Genomic DNA, 22,195 nt, shown 5'->3' with positions numbered 1-22,195 from the left:
ACTTCCCGATGGTACCACCTCAGCAGCATATGCCGTAACCACAGCCTGAACCATCCTAGAGACAGCCCGCATTGCCCAGCGATCCGCCCAAGCAGCAGAACTCATTGCCCTTACACGAGTGTATATTTTAGCGGCTGGCACGACAGTCAACATATACACTGATAGCCAGTATGCCTTTGGGGTGGTTCATCATTTTGGGCTCCTTTGGAGAGAAAGAGGGTTCCTGACGTCACACGGCACACCCATCCTACACGGAGATCTAGTCTCAGCATTGACTGAAGCAGTCCTCCTCCCCAAGCAGCTAGCAGTGATTAAATGCCAAGCACATAAGAAAGTGACTGACCTCATTGGCCGGGGAAACGCACTAGCTGACATTACTGCCCTAACCACAGCCCAGGACAGAACCACGACACGGATATACGTGACCAGGTCACAAGCAGAACAATGGACTGATGCTAGAACGACTGTAAGGGACATACAAACGACAGGCACACAGGTCGAACTGACTGAATGGGCTCGGGTGGGACTAAAAGACGAGGAAGGCTGCTGGAGGACAAAAGACGGGGCCAAATGGCTGCTACCAAATGCCTATCTGATCCCTATATTGACCATGGCACATTTACCTGCACACATAGGATCTGCCCCCATGACCGAACTGATCACCAGAGTATGGCATAACAGTAAGATAGCAGAATCAGCAAAACGACAAGTACAGCAATGCATAGTATGCCTGCAACACAACCCAGGGAAAGGGACCGTAGTGCCATGGGGAGGGTTTGGAGTCCCCAACCATCCCTTTGAAGTCCTCCAAATGGACTACATCCAGGTAGGAAGGTGCTGCGGTCTTAAATACGTATTAGTGATCGTGTGTGCTTTTAGCAAATGGGTGGAGGCCTACCCCACCAGCGACAACACCGCCTTATCAACAGCGAAGGTGTTACTAAAACAATTCTTCCCCGGATATGGCCTTTGCAGAGTTTTATGGAGCGACAATGGCCCTCACTTCGTAGCCGAAGTGATACAAAACATATTGAAGGGGTTGAGGGTAAAGCAAAGGTTCCACGCTGTTTTCCACCCCCAATCAGCGGGCCTGGTAGAGAGACACAACGCCACACTCAAACTAAAGCTAGCAAAAATAGTCGCCACAACTGGGTTAAAATGGCCAGACGCTCTCCCCCTGGCATTGCTATCAATGCGCTCTACCCCAACCAAACACCCACTAACCCCCTATGAAGTGGCCTTTGGCAGACCTATGAACATTTGGGCAGCACCAAAGCCAACTTCCATCCATGTTGTCCCGGACATACTAATGTCTGATTACCTGTACAAATTGACGACAGAACTAACTCTTATTCACCAACAGGTGCTGCATGCCTTTCCAGACGTGTCCAGGGGCCCAGGACATGATATCAAACCTGGGGACTTCGTGCTAACCCGTAATTTCCAGAGGTTGAAGAGTCTAGAACCCAGGTGGACGGGCCCCTGGCAGGTCCTAATCACCACCCGAACTGCCCTTCGTGTAGAAGGAAAAAAAAGCTGGGTGCATTCGCACCACTACAAGAGAATACCTCCAACACTGACGGCCCCCGGAGAAGTGAACAGCCAAGAAGAGCTACTGACCAAAGACCGACCAGCCCTGAGTTGCTATCCACAAACAGAGACACTTGAATTGGCAGAGTTTCCGGACCCCACAGTACCATCCAAGGAGGGGTACCACTTGAGAGCAACGAAAGGAGAGTGCTCCGACAAGCAGGCCACTAACTGAGTCAAAAGTCTCAGATCAGTAGCTAACACTACAAGGCTACCGGGAGATACGCTAGACAAAAGTATGTGGTCCTGCCAGTCTTAGAGTCTCTTGAAGGTGATGGAAGATCCCGGACGACCGAAGAACCACCGCGACGACTCCAAACTTGCCAAGCTGCACAGTGCAAAGACAATAACTCTCGTGGCAGCACCTCTCACCTGCCTCTTGCTGATTATTGCCATCTGGTACCTTGAGGAAAATGCTCCCACTTACAGGACAATGTCACCCACCATGCAACCCACCACCGAGAGGGAACACTATCTGGTGTCACTGTCTCCACGCCTCCGAGAACGGCGCAAAGAGTTCTGGAACAATTCTTTCGTACAGTTATTGCACCAACACAATCTTGCCGCAAATGCCACAAACTGTTGGATCTGTGGGTTGCTTCCTCATGCCACTGAACATTCCATCCCGTTCATCCCTTAACCCTTCTCTGTTCATGGGTCCTGCCTCGCCTGGTTAATGCTCCTGCAAGAGAGCTACAAAGACAATGCCACATCCGATGAGACCATCAAACAGTTTTACAATGAGTTCTGGTTTAACAAAACGGGGAGAACCTATGCTCCCTTCTGCCCTCAGACATCAAATGTAACCTTTCCTATGAACATTCCTGCCAAAGAAAGTATTGAAATGCAAGGGTACCACAACCCAGCCAGACCTACCTTTTTCTATCTGAAGAAACGAACTGCCGCAACTCTGACAGTGGCCCTATCTTTGGTGAACGTCTCTGGCCTTGTCTGCATCAAAGGCCATGGGACTAAGATCGTGGGTCACAGTTCTTGCCAGATAACGAGGACTCTGAACACTGCCGACCCCCCTTCATTTGTTGCATCACCCAACATGTACTTTATCTGTGGTACCAAAGCCTACACCTGGCTCCCAAAAGGCTTGGGGGGGCACTTGCTACATTGCCTTTGTTTTACCGCCAACCTACACAGCATCTGCCGCCCATCACAGAGAAAGGTGGTCCAAAGACACAGAACAAGCAGACTCTGCCGCATCCCAGTTCCTTGATGCAGCAAAAGGACTTGTCCCGCTATGGGGCCCGATGGCAAACAGCCGAGCCATCCGACACCTATCACTAGCAGTAGAAACAGCCTTGAACGTCACAGCTGGCATCCTCACCAACAACCCAGCTGAGCTTCAGGCGGCCCGCTTGGTAGCTTTACAGAATCGTCTTGTTCTAGACGTGGTACTAGCAGACCATGGAGGAGCATGCCGCATCATCGGTGCCAGCTGCTGCACTTTTGTCCCTGACAGCTCGCCTTCAGTCCACAAAGCAATTGAACATCTCCACAGGCTGGCATCAGAGATCCACCAAGAACCAGAGACTTGGACACTGGGAAACTGGTTTTGGGGCATATTAAAAGAATGGGGTTGGAAGATAGTGATGGTCCTCTTAGTTACGATTTTAATAATATGTAGCTGCTGTCTGGGGATATATTGCATTCCACCCCTGTGTTCCCTTTGTTTATATTCTCTGTGCTCTAAGACTTTGGACACTCGATGCGAAAACATGAAAGTAATGTATGACAGAGAACTACAGGACATTATGGATATTGACGTGAACTGACAAGCTGGCCCCTATATGTTCAAAGGGGTGACTGTGAAAAGTAAGACAATAAATATGAACATTGCCGGTGCCATCTTGTGTAATGAAGGCCCCTACGAGCGCGTAAGCGGCAACCATTTTAGTCACTGCAGCCATTTCCCACATTGCTGGTCACCTGCACATCACCCCAGCTGCCCTCATCCGCCCCGTGCTCTGACTGAACCCGAGCACACATACCGGGGTTGTGAACTATGTCAGCATGACACTACCCTAGAGCCACTTCCCACACCAAACCCACTTGTCCTTTCATCCTCTGCGCACAATGAGGCCCCCTGATAACCTCCTCCACTGCACCTGGCTACTCAATCCGGCAGGCGCTGACCGACCCCTGCAGACTTAGTTTATTGACCATGTAACAGCAGAACTTGCCTCATCAACAAAGGGACCGGAATTTAATCAGTGACCCGACCCCTTTGATCTGACTGATCCCACATGTTTTAGGTCCTGTCAGAATGTCCAGCTGCGAGATATCGGTCATTTGTAAGATCCGGGTGGAGGAACATTTGCTACTGGACTTGTGTGAGAACTAGCTTAAGGCGGGGCTCCAAGGATGTTTCACTATGTAATAAAGTAACGCCAGGAATGTTTGACCATGCAATAAAGTGACAAAAGAAACATATAAAAGGCCAGGCCTCAGAGATGCAGTTAGAGCACCTCCTGACGATAGTCCCAGTGTCTAATGCGATGTGCTCACCTCTAGAGCAAATAAACTTGTTCTTCGCCTTCCAACCTCCAGCGCCTGCCTCGTTATTTTGATCGATATTCTCAAGGTGAATTAGAGGTGGTTTGCACCAAGCAGCATTGAAAGTCTTGGGAGTCTCGCTGCTTTTCATCATCTGTAAGAAAGATGCCAACCACCTCAAAGCCTTCACTCCGATACCACGATTCCAGAGCTGTTTGAGCAGTGGGGCGATCAATCTTTCAATTAATCAATCAGTCAGCGTTTATAAAGCGCAACACTGTCACCCCTGGGGTAACTGGGCGCTGGTGGTTCTGTGTGTCCATTGAAAAGCCAGATCTTCAGCTTCTTTCTGAAGTCTGCCACGGAAGATAATGTATAGAGGTGGAGGAGCAGAGAGTTCCAGGTTTTGGCAGCAATGTAGGAGAAAGAGAGGTCCCCGTTTTGGTTGTGAAGGATGCAGGGGTGTGCGCGAGGGCGAAAGAGGCAGATCGCAGGTGTCTTGCGGGTAGGTGGAAGTTTAGTTGTTGTAGGATGGCCCTTGGTAGTGCCCTGTATGCATGCGTGGGGATCTTAAACTGGCACCTGTTCTTGATGGGTAGCCAGTGGAGGTTTTCTGAGAGTGGGGTTGATGTGGGTCCATCTGGGTAGGTTCAGGTTGAATCTGGCCGTGGGGCTCTGTGTACTGTGGAGTATTTTGAGGAGCTGGGTGGAGATTCCGCCATTGAGAGCATTGACTGTCTTTCTGGTGGTGAAACTGTATTGAAGACTGCAATGAGATCCACTATTATCAGTGCAACAGTGTTGCCCCTGTCAACAACCTACCTGAGAGACTCTGAGGCCAGCAGCATTGCCAATTATGTACTAAACTGCAGGCACAATTCCGACTGAGTCTCATGAAGTGATTCCCTAGTCTCAGTAAAACTTGACAGCTGTTTATTTATTTGCCACTCAGCAACTTTGGAGAAGAAGGGAAGCAAGGAAATGGGCCTAACATTTTCTGGCTTCGAGGGACCAGTTGAGGTTTTTTAAGAGTGGAACTAAAATAGCGTGTTTCCAACACCTGGGCACCAGACCTGATTCAAAATTGTTAGTAAGTAGGTCACAAACCACAAGCAATATTTCCTTCATCCCTCTTTCTAAGATACTAGGTGAGGTAGGATCACATGGTTATCCTATATTAATCTCAGACAGCAGAGAACGTAGTTCATCCTTAATCAGAGACTTAAAGTTGGAGAGTCTTCCCAGATGGCGTAGGAAATCAAACCAGACTTCAAGGGATGGAGCATCTCTGACTGCTTCCGGGAACTTCGATAAATAGAGGAGACTTTGTCATGGAAAAACTGAGCAATCCAATTGCAACCTTCCACTGAGGGAATTGCAGATACCAAAACCCGATCCACAGAGGATAGCGGCTTTACAATTGCAATAAATTCTCAGGAGGAATTTTAGGCTTGCTCAATTTTGTCCATATAAAACTGGCGGCATGTGGCCCTGATCTATTTATGATATGCCTTCAAGACCAGCGATAATTATATTTATCACTAGAGCTAACATTTCTGCACCATAACCGTTCTAGGCGTTTGCAGGACTTCTTCAACATAAGTAGCTCCCCATTGAACTATTCTGCTGAAGATTTCATGTGTTTCACCAGATAATCTGTAAGAGATTAAATTTGGTCAAGTAACCCAGTAATCCACCCATCTCCCCAGTTGTGTACTAGCTGTATCTACACAATTACTCAGGGTGGGGCAGTTCTTTCCAAGTGCATCTGTAAAAGCCGAAGGGGTGAATTGAGCCCCCTTCTGGATCTTTACCGCTTGCCTACATTTGTTGTTTGCATAGGTGTGGTCAGAGCGACCTCGAAAGGTATGGCACAATGGTCAGACCATGTGAGAGGAATGGGTGGGTCCACAACCAGTCTGGTATAATTTTAAAAAATGGGATCCAATAAATGTCACTGCCTGTGTGTGGGGGCCTGCATCAGCTGAGTGAACTGAATAGCTTCCAGCTGCAGCCACCCAGCAAGTTTCGTCCTCAAGATGGAGGTTAAAATCACCTACTACTGCAAAGTCACCATAGCGCATAGCGAATGGAGGCAGCATATCTGGTAGCCCTGCTGTAAAATTGGCAGCTGCACTTGGAGAGCAGTAAATCAGCAGCCCTGGTAGTGTGACGTTGTTATATAATGCCAGAAAAAAACAAGGCTGCCTCAGTACCTACAAGTGTTACCTCTGCAAATTCGTGAGGGAATAGTCTGTTAAAAGATTATAGCTATCCTCTCTCCTCTTTGTGTCTGTCTATCTAACCTTGTCAGTGCATAGCCTTGGGGAAGTACATCCAGTGCCGAGCCATCTGTGAGCTATGTCTCCATCATAAAAACTGTATAAGGCTGATAGACGATCACAAAGTCCAAGAACTGGACTTAGTGTTTGGCTAATGAGCTGCAGTTAAGTAACATTGTGCCACTATCGGAGATAACAGAGCCTCCCCACTGGTGCTTCTGGCATGTGGTCCTTAAAGATGAACTTTGAATAGGTTGATTGAATTAGCGCAGACTTCTGGCAAGGTATAACCCACTTCCACCAGCTCCAGAGAGGTATAGTGACTGATAGATGGCCCTAAACAGGCAGGGGTCCTGGCGCCGTCCGGGCGTGGATGGGCGCATCCCGACCAAAAATGTAAATTAGCTGATTGGGTGGTGACTAGACCGCTATTCCAACAACGGCGGCAATCAACCAGGAAGTGTGGCATCAAACAAGGCTTTCTCCACACAAACAACCTGAGGGCCCGCGACAGACCGGAAAGTGTACGGCACAGGTAAAAACACTGAGGGGCAGATTTACAAGCCCCTTGCACCACGTTTACGCCGCTGTTGCGTCACGCAAGGCGGCGTAAACGTGGCGCATCCCTATGAGGCATTTACAACGTGACGCATCTATGGAGATGTGTCACGGTGTAAGGCACTGCGCCACATGAAACCTGCGTCAGGTTTCTTGTAGGCGTTCCGGTGCAGCGGGCGTTCCGTCGCAGGAACACCCCTGAAAAGTGACTCAGTGAAATCTACAAGATTTCACTGAGTCACTTTTCCAACGCTGATGCGTCAAAACCCTGCGCCTGCTTGAAGCAGGCGTAAGGCTTGACGCACCACGTTAAAGATAGGGCAAGTCGGAAAAGTGCTTGAGTGGCGTGCCGCACGCAACACAACTTCAGCACTGTGCCAACTTTACGCCCAAGATGCGACACGCATCTGTTCATTCCTGCGCCATGGTGCGCCGCATTGTAAATGTGGCGCATCATGGGTGGCGCAAGGATGAACTTGCCTGCCGTATCTTTCTTGGCGCATCTCTGCCGATTTGCAGAGATGCATCAGGCAACGTAAATCTGCCCCCAAGCCTTTCGTGTGTAGATAGCCACCAGGGCTCTCTCCAACAATGTATCCTGCATGCACTCCTCGGGCGGGCTTGACCCGAGGATATAAATAAACGGCTAGAGACCGCTCGGGTCTTCCTGCCAGCATATAGTGAGTGGTGTGCTGTTATTAGAGCGCTGTAGCAGGCCATGCCACTCGGGCCCCACAGCGCTACATCAAGGTGAAAGCTCATCGAGAATACAGTTTTAAAATGTCAGATTAAAAAATCAGGAGCTTGCCTGGAATGAACCGTGAGTCTGCGACAGCATCGGCAATTGAAATGGGCTGATTGGGTAGCGATTAGACCACTAACCCAACAACAGTGGCAATCAACCCAGAAGTGTGGCAACAAACAATACTTTCTCTGAACAAAAAGCCTCGAGGGACTGGGGGGGGACAAGAATGTGTATAGCACAGGTAAAAACACTAAAACCTTTATAGGTGAAAGCACACCAAGAATACAGTTTTAAAAGTCAGATTCAAAAGTCAGGAGCTTGCCTGGAATGCACCATGTGTCCGTGCCAGCATTGGTAATGTAAATGAGCTGATTGGGAAGCGACTAGACTGCTAACCCAACAATGGCAGTGATCAACTAGGAAGTGTGGAAACAATGTTTTCTCTGCATAAACAGCCCTGAGGTACTGCGGCGGGCCGGAAAGCGTACAGTGCAGGTAAAAACACTAATACCTTTATAGGTGAAATCACACCAAGAATAATGTTTTAAAAAATCAGGACCTTGCCTGGAATGGAGTAGACTGGAGGGGAGTTGAGTTCCATTGTGTGAAGTGGGAGTGGAGCGGAGTGGAATTGTGTGGTGCTGAGTGGAATTGTGTGTCATTGTGTGGAATTGTGTGTCGGGAATTGTTTGGCATTGTGTGGCGTGGAGTGGTGTGGAATTCTACGGCATTCTGTGGCATGCACACAAATATCTGTCGCCCTCTTTTTCTCCAGCCTAAATGGTACTACCATTGTCACATTTCAATAAAGCTGCTCAGATGGTTGTATTAAGCTAGTTGCAATGCTCCGGACATGCAGATACATTGAATTGGATTTTTTATTTTACGATAAGCCATGTGGTTCTGATGAAAAAGGTTCAAAATATGCATGTAGCATTAGAAATTAAAAAGCAAGGAGCTTGCATTTTTACAGCTGTTAAACAGCAGACTTCATCAAAGATGTTGGGAGTTTGCATAGTTATAGAAATGAAATGCGACATGTTGGACATATGAGTTGCACACTGCAGATCTTAAGGAAACAGCTGTGTTTGCTAATTAATGAGGGCCATACCTGTTTCTGGATAAGGTAGAACTGGAGAATAGAATTAAGTATGTGAATAGACAAAATGGGCAAGTTTATGAGGGCATTTTAAGAATGGTAGCTGAATTCTGTAAACTGAATGAGAAAGCATAGAGAAGGGTTAGATAGAAGGGTGAAGAAGCACCACAGACAAGGGGAGTGAGAGAGAATGAAGAACAACTACCTCAATCACATCGCGAGCAGTGGACGGACACTAATTTAGATGCATCAATCTGTGCTTTGTCCATGCTCCACACACAGAAAAGAAAATGTCGCCCTGTGTGCTGGTCAATTTGGAAGTAGCAAAGAATAGTGAAAATTATGCTAATAATTGGGAAGCAATGGGAGGGCTGCAAGACCTTAGCAGTAAACACTACCCATCCCAGCCGATAGCATATGTGCTGTGGGAAGACGCGACCTAAAAAGGCTGGATTGGTCTAATAGGTAATCAATAAAAAAGTTTTCTAAGGTGTTTTCAACCTTTCAATTCAGCACTGCACACAAAGAAAAGGCTTCTTCTAGCTACTTCCTTATAAGTCCAGAAATAACACAAGTAAATGAGAAATAAATGTATAATTCTACTGTGAATACTCCAAGCAATGCATTCATACCTCTTGCCTTCGCTGACATTTAGATAATTGCGAAATATGTGAAAATGGGCCTTAGACTCTCACGTTCATGAATGCTGCGGCCATTAATGGTCGTCACCTTTAAACAAGTACTTCATTTTAAAAGTAGGACCTCTTACAATAGAGCCTTATTGACTCATTCTGACATGTACCAAGCTTTAGCACAGCAGGGGGTCAATGGCATACTGAGAATGGAATCTAAATGTATTTTTTTAATACCGACTAGTCATTTAACATGGCATGTACTGTATACACTATGCGTGTTGCTTAATTACTTTTCTTTAAAAATTGCATAGAGAATGTGACTTAAATGCAAAAGGATAACATGAAATTGTAACGAAACATTCAAGAAATTAAAAATAAGCACAACACTGAGAACTTGACTATTGGGGGTTTATAAAAAGTGTTGGTTGTGAGAGTGGATGGGCAAGAGGTACAGTGTTAGGGAAACCAAGGGGCTAATTTATGAGAATTTGGCGCAGGGCATTGCACCAAGCACTTTTGTTAAGCTGCCCTGCACCAAAAGGAAAGGACATGAATGCAGCATATTTATGATATACGACACATTCCTGTCCTTTCAGCCGGTGCACAATTTGATACCTAGCACAAGCACCTTTAAACATGGTGCAAGGGTGCCTGCATTGTTGGCAGGATTGTTTTTGTGCAGGAAGGCGAACCTTCCTGCACAAAAACAATCCATGGAATTCAGAATGCAGCACACATCGTAAGAGGAAGAAACAAGGAGAAATGAAAACATTTCTCCTCATTATACATGCTCTGGGGAGGCATAAGGTTTTGGCACTGTCCCAGGTTTATGTGATTTTTTCAATCTGGGGCTGCATCAAAATCCATGCGTGTTGCATTGGAGCACCCACAGCAAAGCTCCCTTGATGCAAAGTAGGACAAGGCAGCGACTTGCGCTGCCTTGCCTTACTCCATATATGTGAGGCCATACAAAGCCATGCAGGGTGGCTTTGCACCTCTTTCTTTCTAACAGGTAGGTCTTTGGGGAAGCCCCAGCAACAACACTAACAAATGACTTCTGGAAATAGAATGGGTCTACAAACTCCAGACTAATATCACAGGACTGAATGAATGAACTTGCTAACTTCTTTTCCACAAAGGTGGCTAATAGATTTTCTTCTTTTCAACATCCTTCCACTGAATCTATCTTACCCCCTTATGCAGGTGTAACTGAGCTCCAGCATTTTGGTCTATTAGATGGCCCGACCACCAAAATGCTTTTAAAGAATTTAAAATCTGGTTCTTCTTTAGATCCCGCACCCCCAACTATATTGAACCTGGTGTCCGATACTGTGACCCCAGTGATCCGGGAGGTGATCAATTCCTCCTTAACAGCAGGCGTAGTGCCCCCTTCCTGGAAACAGGCAAGAGTGAGGGCCTTGCCAAAAAAGCCTAATCTTAATCCGGATGACTGGGCAAATTACCGTCCGATATCCCTTCTGCCAACTGTTAGCAAACTTGCTGAGAAGCATGTAAATTCCGTGCTCTCTTCCTTCTTGGAGGATAGTAACTCCCTGCACCCCACACAGACAGGCTTCAGAAGCAATCTGGGTACAGAAATAGCCTTGATCACAGTGGTGGAGGAAACAAGGAAGATCATGGACAGTGGAAGTTGTGCGGCCATACTACTTTTGGATCTTAGCGCGGCCTTTGACACCGTGAATCATTCCATTCTGATTCAGAGGCTAAGAGAAGTAGGTGTCACGGGCCAGGCGCTTAATTGGCTGTGCTCCTTCCTGTCCGATAGGTCGTTTGCGGTGGTTGAGGACAATGTATCCTCCCCCCAAATGTGTCTACAGTGTGGTGTTCCCCAGGGTTCCTCCCTCAGCCCCACCTTATTTAATATATATATGAGGCCATTGGCTGAGGTGGTGTTGCCCTGGGGGGTACAGCTGGTGACGTATGCAGACGACACCCAGCTCATCATCTCCCTGACTACCCAAGCCGCCCCGTATGCAAATCTTTCCACCTGCCTTGACAAGATCCATGATTGGATGGATAAATCCTTTTTAAAGTTAAATGGCGCAAAAACGGAGGTGATGATGCTGGGATACAACCCACCCACCACTGTTGAAAATTGGTGGCCTACCAGTCTTGGCCAGCCGCCTCTACCAAAGGAGAAAATTAAAAGCTTGGGGGTCTGGTTAGACCCAGCTTTGAATTTTGCGGTACAGGCCCGGAAGGTTGCAGGTACCTGTTTTGCTTATATCAGGTTACTGAGAAAAATTATCAGGTTTCTTCCTTTTGAAGCCAGGAAGATCATGGTGCAAGCGCTGATCCTAACACGTTTGGATTATGCTAACGCACTATACCTCGGGACTCCCCTAGGGACAGTTAGAATTCTACAGACAGTACAGAATTGTGCAGCACGAATGCTGTTGAATGTCCCGCGAAGGTCATCCGCTAAGCCTGGACTGCGCCAGCTTCACTGGCTACCAGTGCAACAGAGAGTGGAGTTCAAGGCCCTGACTATGGTACATAAGGCAGTTAATAAAATCGGACCTGTCCTTATTCAAGCCATGATCTGCCCATATACCCCCAAGCGGACCATGAGATCCAATAACAAAAATTTGTTAGCGGTCCCCAAGACAAGGAGAGTGCGTACGGGGGGGAGACGCTTTTCCTTACAGGCCACAAATCTTTGGAACAACCTTCCCGAATCAATCAGAATGGAAGTAAATCACTTAAGATTTAGAAAATTGTTAAAGACCTTCTTGTTTGCTTAAATCTTGGAGTGTGAATGAGTTTTGAAGCGCTGGGATGCCTTCGGGTAGCCATGCGCTATACAAATGCGTAATTCATTCATTCATTCAATGATGAAATACTGTGGCATCAACTAAGTTTTTAGAAAACCTGTCCCAATATCAATAGAAGATTCAAGGAAATCGCACATTATGTTTACGTAGCTATTGCAAGCATTAAGTGGATCCTAATATCGCTACCACACATATTAAGGACCACAGAATCGCTAGACATTTAAAAAGTATCACCCTATCCCCCCTTTACCCACACCGGGGGCTGCTGCAGGTACTAAAAATGTCCTTTAGTCAGTCACAAAAGCTTACCACAAAAAGATCTGGTAGTACTGCCTTCATATGTGTAGTGTTGCGCTCTAGTCTCCGGCGCACGGCGTGATGACGTGCCGCGCCGAGGCAAGAGCGGAACACTGGCGCATGCGCATGAGGCGCGAGAAAAGCGCGCGAAGGGCAGCAAACGGCAGCAGCGACCGGAGCTGGGCACAGTGAGACGCTCGGCGCTCTGTGAATAGTATAGTTGTAAGAATATAATAAATAGCGTTTCCACATCAAGCTGGCATCCTGTACTCTGTGGGGGCTGTAAAGGACAACATTACAGTGGCGACGAGGGTGGGATCACCCCACCAGCCCCACGCAGCAACACAGGAAGAGCAGGACAGAGGACAAAGCCAGGAAACAGGTCAGAGACAGCGGGAAGGGGCACCACACAGTGAGCACGCCCTTAGAAACAACCCTATTTACAACAGAGCGTGGCAGGAGCCAGACCACAGCAACCTGCAACCACGTGGCACCCAACCAGACCAGAGCAGGTCCAGGCCTGCACAACGGGCAGAGGGGCACATAGCTGAGACCCTGGCAGAGAGAAGGGACGGTGACAGGGAGGAAGAAAAAGCACACCTCCCCAGTGACGCACGAAGTGGCATTACCAGCACACCTGGCAGTCCCAAAAGCCAAGGGGACGTCTCAGACGGAGAAGAGAGTCCCACCACACAAGGCAGCCCAGGGAATAGTGACGGAGGCCCAAGAACAGCGCCCAGAATGAGCAACCAGATGACATCACTAACGGCGCCCGTCCCATTCCTACCCAGACCAGGGGAACCCTTGATGAAGTGGGAGGACTGGAGGGAGTACTTCAAAAACTATGTAGGAGCCTTGGAGGATGAGAAGGGCGAGGAATTCCCCAGCGCTAGGAAGAAAAGGTTGCTACTGCATAACCTGGGCCCGGAAGGGGCACGGGTGTTTGCGAACATCGTGCCAGCGGAAAGACCAGCCACAGCCGATGACGTCTGCAAGAACGCCTTGGAAGACCTAGACAATCATTATCGCCCAGCAGTATGCGTATCCGTCGATCGGTACAACTTCCAACAAAGGAAGCAGGAGCAAGGAGAGTCGATAGATGATTATGTGGCAGCTTTGAGGCGACTAGCCATCACGTGCAAATATGGGCAACTACAGGATGAATACATCAAAGACCAAATTGTCATGCACACCACGAACAAATCGGTCCAGGACAAGTTGTGGGCACAAGGAGAGACATCGCTCAAAGACGTAATTGCCATGGTAAAGAAAGCGGAACTTTCGAAGCGCTGTGCGGAATCAGCAAAGAAGGAGAGTGCACAGAGACAGATGGTCAACAAGATAGACGAAGCGTCCTCAACCACGAGGTACAAGGGAACAGCCGGAGAAAGAAGGCAGGATTCTAGGTGGACAGGGAAACAAGCAGCTCCAGGAAGACATCCCACGGACAGCAAATTTGCGTGCTACAGGTGCGGGAGTGCAGATCATTCAGCGCAAGACAAACGGTGTCCTGCATTTCGCGCCAGATGCTCTTTCTGCGGCCTCGTCGGCCATTTTGAGAAAGTGTGCCGCAAGAAAGGGAAGAGAGCTGTGGTGAAGTACATAGGGCAGTCCTCGTCGGAAGCCCCGGATGAAGACGACCTGGAGAACGACGACATGGTCTTATGCATCGAGGAACAGGTTTTGGATGTGACGGGCAGGCGCTCGGACAAGCCGCGCACAGACATGTTGATAGGGGGAGTGAAAGTCCACATTGCAATTGACTCGGGGTCCCCATACTCCATTGTACAACGATCAGTATGGGAGGAAGTCCCATTTCATACACCGAAAACGCAATTCCCATGGTGGGTTTCCGCACCTTGAAATTTGAATTCAGAGGCAGATCTGCGACATGCAAGCTGTACGTGGCGGAGCGGGGACCCTCAGTGCTAGGCTGGAGAGACCAGGGCGACCTGGGTTTCAAGCTGGATCCAGGTGGCAAAGAGCAGATCCTGCTGACAGAAGACAGCCTATGGCCACAGCAAGACAAACTAAAGCAGACCTTCCCCAAGGTGTTTGGAGGCTCTGTAGGGAAGTTGAACAAGTTCGTGCACAAAATACTCCTCAAGGAGGACGCCCGTCCGGTGTCCCACAAAGTCAGGAACATCCCCATTGCTGTTAGAGACGCTGTCCAGCAGGAACTCCAAAGATTGGAAGAACAAGGGATAATAGAACCGATTGACAGCTCAGAAAGGTTGGCCCCCTTGGTCGTGACCAGGAAACCAAATGGCAAGGTACGGTTATGTGTGGACCTCCGCGAGCTCAACAAATGCTTGATAGTAGAGAAGTTTCCCCTACCGAGGATCGAGGAAATGCTGGCAAGAACAAGGGGGTATCATGGTTCTCAACAATAGACCTCACATCAGCGTATCATCAGATCGACTTACACCCGTCAAGCAGGAAACTAACCTCATTCATCACACCCTTTGGGTGTTATCAATTCCGCCGCATGCCGTTTGGGCTGGCCTCAGCGGCTGCGGTGTTCCAAAAGTTAATGCATCGCCTATTTAAGGACTTACCAGGTGTCCAGTACTTTCAGGACGACACCCTGATCATGGGAACAAGCAAGGAAGATCATGACGAGAAGCTGACAAAAGTACTAACAGTGCTTCAAGATAAAGGTCTCACAGCCGAGTGGAGTAAGTGCAGGCTGGGCATGTCATCTGTCACATATCTAGGACATCAAATAGGGAACCAAGGTATATCCCCCAAAAGACAAAACGTGAAAGCCATTTGCGATGCCAGAGCCCCGGTCAACAAGGACGAAGTGCGGTCATTCCTCGGGATGGCGGAGTACTATAGTAAATTCGTCAGACACTTTGCCACCAAGACTCACAAACTCCGCCAGCTCATCAGAGACAAGTTGCAGTTCAAAAGGGATGAAGAGGCACAAAGTGAATTCGATGAGTTGAAGAATGACATAAGTGGAGCTATACCCCTGCATGGATATGACCCTACAGGCAGCACCATATTGACAACAGATGCCAGTGAAAGAGGACTGGGAGCAGTGCTTGCACAGGAAAGGGCGGATGGCACTGTAGAGACTCTCAGTTTTGCATCCCGAGCGCTGTCCCCCACGGAGCAGAAATATACCGTCATTGAAAAAGAAATGCTGGCGGTCACTTGGGCCATGGGAAAGTTTAGACAATTTGTCTGGGGCACCCGCTTCAAACTACAAACAGACCATAAACCATTGGTCAAGGTGCTAACCTCATGCAGCCACGACACTGCCACTCCACGCATCGCGAAGATGACACTCAAGCTACTGGACTATACCTATGATGTGGAGTACCTGCCAGGGACAAGGAACAAAGTAGCGGACTATTTGAGCCGAGCCTCCGCCATGGAGGAGGCACCTGCAGTCCCTCCTGATACAGACGAGATGGTGGCAGTAATGGAGGATGCGGAGAAGACCATCAGCAGGCAAGAATAGGCCCTGGCCTATGGAGAAGATAGAGAGATGGAGGAGGTTAAACAATATTTGATCTCTGGATGGCCAGAAAAAAGGCACCTCAAAGCGGATCTGAGGAAGTACTATGAGATACGGGAGGAGATATCGATGAGCGACTCGGGCCTTTTCATGTACCGGGGAGACAAGGTGATACCCCCAGTGACTCTTATCCCCTTGCTACTGAATCAACTTCACGAAGGTCACCTCGGCATTGTGAAAACGAAGCTGAGAGCGAAACAAATGTACTGGTGGCCGGGAATGGACAGTCAGATAGAAAAGCAAGTGAGGGAATGTGCCCAGTGCCAATGGAGCTGATAAAATACTGAGACCACTGAGGCCGGCGTTGGGGGATTTTGAGCGACCCCAGAACCCCTGGGAAGATATAGCAGTGGACATTTTGGGTCCCGTACTCGACAACAAAGGCATTGCCAAATACCTGTGCATGGTCATAGACAAATACTCCAAATGGCCAGAGATAGAAGTGCAAGAAACCATGGACACAGACACAGTGCTGAGATTCCTCACCTCATTGTTCTTAAGGGAAGGAATACCGAGGACAATATTGAGTGACAATGGACCGCAGTTCACCTCAGATAAATGGAACAGGTACATGGAGAGGAACGGGATAAAGTCGAAACACACTGCAGTGTATCATCCCGCATGCAACGGACAAGTGGAACGGTTTAACCGTGTGCTGATGGGATCCATACAGGCGGCTATAATGCAAGGGAAAGATTGGGAAATGGAAGTTCAGAGCATGCTGTGGGCGTACAGGATCACCCCAACAGCGCTAGGTTACAGCCCCTTCCAGATCCTGAGGGGCAGACTCCCCTTCACGAGAGACAATGTAGTATGGAGAGAAAAAACTGTGACGAGCAAATGGTCGCCGGCGGTAGTACAGCACAACCTGGAGAAAGGCCGTAAGGTGTACGCCGCACATTACAACAGAAGACACAACACCAAAGACACAAACCTGGAAAGAGGGGAATGGGTTAGGGTCAAACTGGCAACCCTCCAAAGAAAAGGAGAAAGCAAGTACAGCAAACCTCTGCAGGTCCAAGAGGTGTACGGGAGAGCGGCTTTGCTCAGCGATGGGAGAGTATGGTCCCAAGACCGTATGGCAAAGGTCAATAGGATCATGCAATGGCCGGCAGGTAAAGAGGAAGAGAATGAGGAACTGTGGCAAACCAACGGCGAGGAAGAGATGGAGAAAGGTGATGAGAGGCAGAAGGAGAGATCGGCCTTAGAGGACAATGAAGTGAACGAAGGAGCACAGGCAGATGAAGGGACAGTGGTGAGTGCGGCCCCGGCTGGGGAAAAGGAGAAAAGATACAGAAAAGGGGGTGGTGATGAACAGAGTGTCTGAATTAAGCAGACCACTCTTACCCAGTCCAAAGATCAGGGCTTGATCCATCACCGTTATTTATCTCACTGCCCCATCCCAGCTCAGAACCTGGCTATATGCAAATTAGTCTGTCCCTGGCCCAGTGCATCATGGGAACAGGGCAGACCAAACTACCAAGCCAATTCTTCACCAGAAAGGAGACAAGCTACCGGGGACCGGTTTCTGGCATTTCAGCCTCTTCGGCCCGGCTTGCTTGAATCCTGATGGAGCAGTGAGAAAGGGACTCATGTCTGAGTATACCCTGCCACACCTATAGTGGCCAAAAACGATACAGAAAAGGGGGTGGTGATGAACAGAGTGTCTGAATTAAGCAGACCACTCTTACCCAGTCCAAAGTTCAGGGCTTGATCCATCACCGTTATTTATCTCACTGCCCCATCCCAGCTCAGAACCTGGCTATATGCAAATTAGTCTGTCCCTGGCCCAGTGCATCATGGGAACAGGGCAGACCAAACTACCAAGCCAATTCTTCACCAGAAAGGAGACAAGCTACCGGGGACCGGTTTCTGGCATTTCAGCCTCTTCGGCCCGGCTTGCTTGAATCCTGATGGAGCAGTGAGAAAGGGACTCATGTCTGAGTATACCCTGCCACACCTATAGTGGCCAAAAACGATACAGAAAAGGGGGTGGTGATGAACAGAGTGTCTGAATTAAGCAGACCACTCTTACCCAGTCCAAAGATCAGGGCTTGATCCATCACCGTTATTTATCTCACTGCCCCATCCCAGCTCAGAACCTGGCTATATGCAAATTAGTCTGTCCCTGGCCCAGTGCATCATGGGAACAGGGCAGACCAAACTACCAAGCGACTCTGTCCATCACCACCCCTTGTTGTAAATAATTTTGTCCACCCTAAGCGTGGAAGGGTATACTCAGATGTGAGTCCCTTGCTCATTGCACCATCAGGATTCAAGCAAGCCGGGCCGAAGACGCCTGAAATGGCAGAAACCGGTCCCCGGAAGCTTGTTTCCTTCCCAGTGTAAGATTTGGCTTTTGTAGTCTGGTCTGCCCTGTTCCCATGATGCACTGGGCCAGGGACAGACTAATTTGCATACAGCCAGGTTCGGAAACTGGGATGGTGCAATGAGCTAAAAAACGGTGTTGGATCTAGCCCTGATCTCTTGACTGGGTGAGAGTACTCTGCTTAATTCAGAGACTCTGTCCATCACCACCCCTTGTTGTAAATAATAAGGGGAAAAGGAGAAAGGCGCACCGAAGGACGTGAGGAATCTTCCCAGTGAAGATAACAGGGAAGAGCTCACCCCGGTAAGAAGAACCCGTGCCGGGAGGACAGTCACCCTGCCCTCTCGGTTCAGAGACTATGATATGAGTGACTATTGACTTGGGACATATGTTTTGTGTTATTGGAAAAGAAGGAGATATGTAGTGTTGCGCTCTACTCTCCGGCGCACGGCGTGATGACGTGCCGCACCGAGGCAAGAGCGGAACACTGGCACATGCGCATGAGGCGCGAGAAAAGCGCGCGAAGGGCAGCAAACGGCAGCAGCGACCGGAGCTGGGCACAGTGAGACGCTCGGCGCTCTGTGAATAGTATAGTTGTAAGAATATAATAAATAGCGTTTCCACATCAAGCTGGCATCCTGTACTCTGTGGGGGCAGTAAAGGACAACATTACAATATTACAGGAGACTAGTCATCATTTTTATATTACTGCTGTAAGCATCACACACCTTACAAAATAACCACTACCAGAAGGCATAATCATGTATGTGCGTAATATTGTCAGTAATTAATACCATTGTGAATCTACATGTTTAAATTATGACTTGTAAAGTCCCTCCTCCTCCACCCGTTTCTTTTGAAATGTAAACAATACAGTGGACCAGGAGGCCTAATAACCCATTTGAAGAGATCTCAAATATAAATTTATATTAAGGAGGTCCCATATAATTACATCATGACTCGTTCTACAGCTAACCCCGTTTTTGAGGTACAGCGCATCTAATGCAAGAGCATTTCTCCCTTCCTCTTTTTAAATAAATACCATAGTTCCTGCCTAGAATGCATGACCTGGTCCCCAAGAACATGCACATGGTATGACGTCACTGACGTGGGGGAGCGTGGTCCGACCACCACGACGTTTGAAGTCACGTTACGTGCATCACATGACCTGAATGAACTCCCAACTCCACGGTAAACGGGCTTCAAGATGCCATCTTTCCGAACTTCCCATTAACAGCAATGGGGAGCGGACGGAACTAATAGGTCTATCCACAGGATGGGACCCTTGGAGTAGTGAGTATGAGTAGAGGGCCAAACGGAGGATTACATAACATCGCGTTTTCTAACATTACCCGACGCTTGCTTTTTAAGCAAAGAAGCAGCTATCGCTTTCTCGACGTTCCTCACGTTGTTTCCTTTTTCCCTCTTCCTCCACTTCTGGGTATATGTGTGTGTATATATATCTTTATCCCAATAACAGAGTGTGTCTACAGGGCCATCCAACCCCCGCTCCCCCCCTCCCGACAAGTAATTCTTGTCAAAAATTGGGGTAAGTCACATATGTGTACCAAATTGCGAAGTACTCACGATGCAGACAACTGCGCAAGCCATATGGTCACTATGTTGCCGCTTTTTTAACAGAGATGCTGATGTGTGTGTTTTTCTAAATAAGTTAATTTAATGAATAACCTACTGTCAAGGTACCCTGCCCTTGTGTACCTAAGCTTAATCATACTACAAATGAGACCTCGATCTCTTTGAAATTTCCTGAATCACCGATGTATAAGTTCAAGTAGAAACTATGAAATATGTAGGCGGCGAACAGGCTTTGGTTAAAATCATCGCATATGCCAATATTGATGTGCATAAGCCTGTTACCACGAGAGATTGCAAACTGGAAAATGAAGAGTGAAAAGTATAACTATCTAAATTTTCGTCTTCCTTGAACCTCTGTTTAAAGGATAATTTCCAAAGGAACTGCAAGTACAATCTTTTCATTTGATAAACAAAGAGATAGCAGCAGCGGACCCCTCATTATTACCTTTTGTATTGTTGCATTACTATATGCAGGAGTTAGCATCTGGCATCACATGTTCACTTTTGTTAATATCACAAGGTGATGCTACTGGGGGATTGTTTCTCTGGTAACGCCCTGACGAATGCCCCGGACTCATATGGGCCAATAGAGTAGGACAGAAACATGTTGGGCCATGGAGTTTAGGGTCATAGGACCACAACATCCAGATTGCCCCTCTCCTTTTTAGGTCTCGCCTGTGCAGCGCGCATGCGCTGCAAAGGGAAAAAGACCTTTTGAGATCGCTTTGGCTTTTCAGCCAAACACGTTCACGCGCTCCATTGCCTTCAATGGCAACGCGTAAACGTCTGGAGATTCCCTAGCGGGAGCGAGTGCCACCAAATGGTAGCAATTGTCGCTCCCGCAAGTGAATTGCGCAGGACCCCGCCTACCCCTTGCTGCCGCGTGCCTCCCCCTTCTGCTGCAAAGTTGTTGTTATTGTGCAGGTTTTCCCCCCTCTCTCATCACTGTGTAACCCCGTTGCCTGACAGCTACATAGAATCCTTGGTTGCTTCCTGCAGATTTATTTCCTGGCCTCACAGAGTTCAGTCCGATAACCCTTGTGCCCTTGGCTGGGATGAATGCGCGCCTGGAACAATGCCCTCTTAAAGGTTCTATGCAGATGCCATACGCGCTTGACAATTGCTCTGCCCAACCAATTAAACGAACATCGTGAATGAATGCAGCAGTTGACTTTCCTCCGTATGCATGACCTCCTTCCTTCTCGAGCGGAATGAGCAGGAGGAACAGGCTGCAGCGCGAGGGACGGTAGCCATTGTGTGGTGAAAGCCGGGCAGCCGCAGTGCCCCTCAGATGGGGTTGACCTTGCTTGTTTCTTTACTTTGCGCGCGAGGCGCGTGCCCTTCTTTGACAAGCTAGGAATGAAGGCTCCATTTGAGTTTGTGACCTGAATTTAGCGATACTGTCACTGGTCGCACAGCGCGATACAGCACAGTGGCATTTGCTTTCACCACACAACTGACATACTTTGGCTAACGCAGGAGCAGCTTTAGGTCACGGCCGATCTGGTGAGTAGAACTTTCCCAATAAAAGTAAGCACAAAGGCGTGGGCATTGGCCGTTGGCCGTTTTTTTTGATTTTAAGAAAAGCTTGTGAAATGATTTACCTCACGCCATGTTTATATCAGTCAGTGTAGTAGAACACAGGGATGGAAGGGATTGTTCAAACAGCTTGGTTCCAGGAGCAGCACAGCTTGTTGAGTGGCACTGCAAACCAGGAAGCAGTGCGGGTGATCCAGAAATTTGTGGCTTAAATGCCCCTTCCTATGCCCCAGCAGGGCACCCAGATGACCCCGCTGACCCCTGTCAACCAATACGTGCTGAGCGGGGTATCCCAGGAAAGCTGCAAAATTCATACGAAAAGCCCCAGTAGCAAAACGCCGCTGGTGCGCCCCTTCCCGAGACCAGGTTTCGTCCCCTTCTGTGGCCGGGGCCCCCATTACAGCACCGCCTCTCTGGTCACACTTCTCAGACAGGTAGAGGCATACAAGGACCGGAGGGTCAGCTGACGTCAGATTCCACAAATTGAGCGGAGATCATGAGCGGTTCTATCCCTTCTTACGGGACACTCCCAACACACCTGTGCCACTGCAAGGAAGCAAAGGAGTCGATTTTAGGTAGTAAGGAAGGTACAATTTCTCCCGCCTGGCCCCCAAACCCCTCACGGTCATTGATGGACTCTTATTGAAAGCCCTCCAGCTGTTCTGCTCCATCTTTTGATCATGTTTATACGCA

The sequence above is a fragment of the Lissotriton helveticus genome, chromosome 5_1 (genome assembly GCF_964261635.1).
Source record: "Lissotriton helveticus chromosome 5_1, aLisHel1.1, whole genome shotgun sequence".
Lineage (NCBI taxonomy): Eukaryota > Metazoa > Chordata > Amphibia > Caudata > Salamandridae > Lissotriton > Lissotriton helveticus.
Note: the sequence above shows the minus strand (reverse complement) of the source record.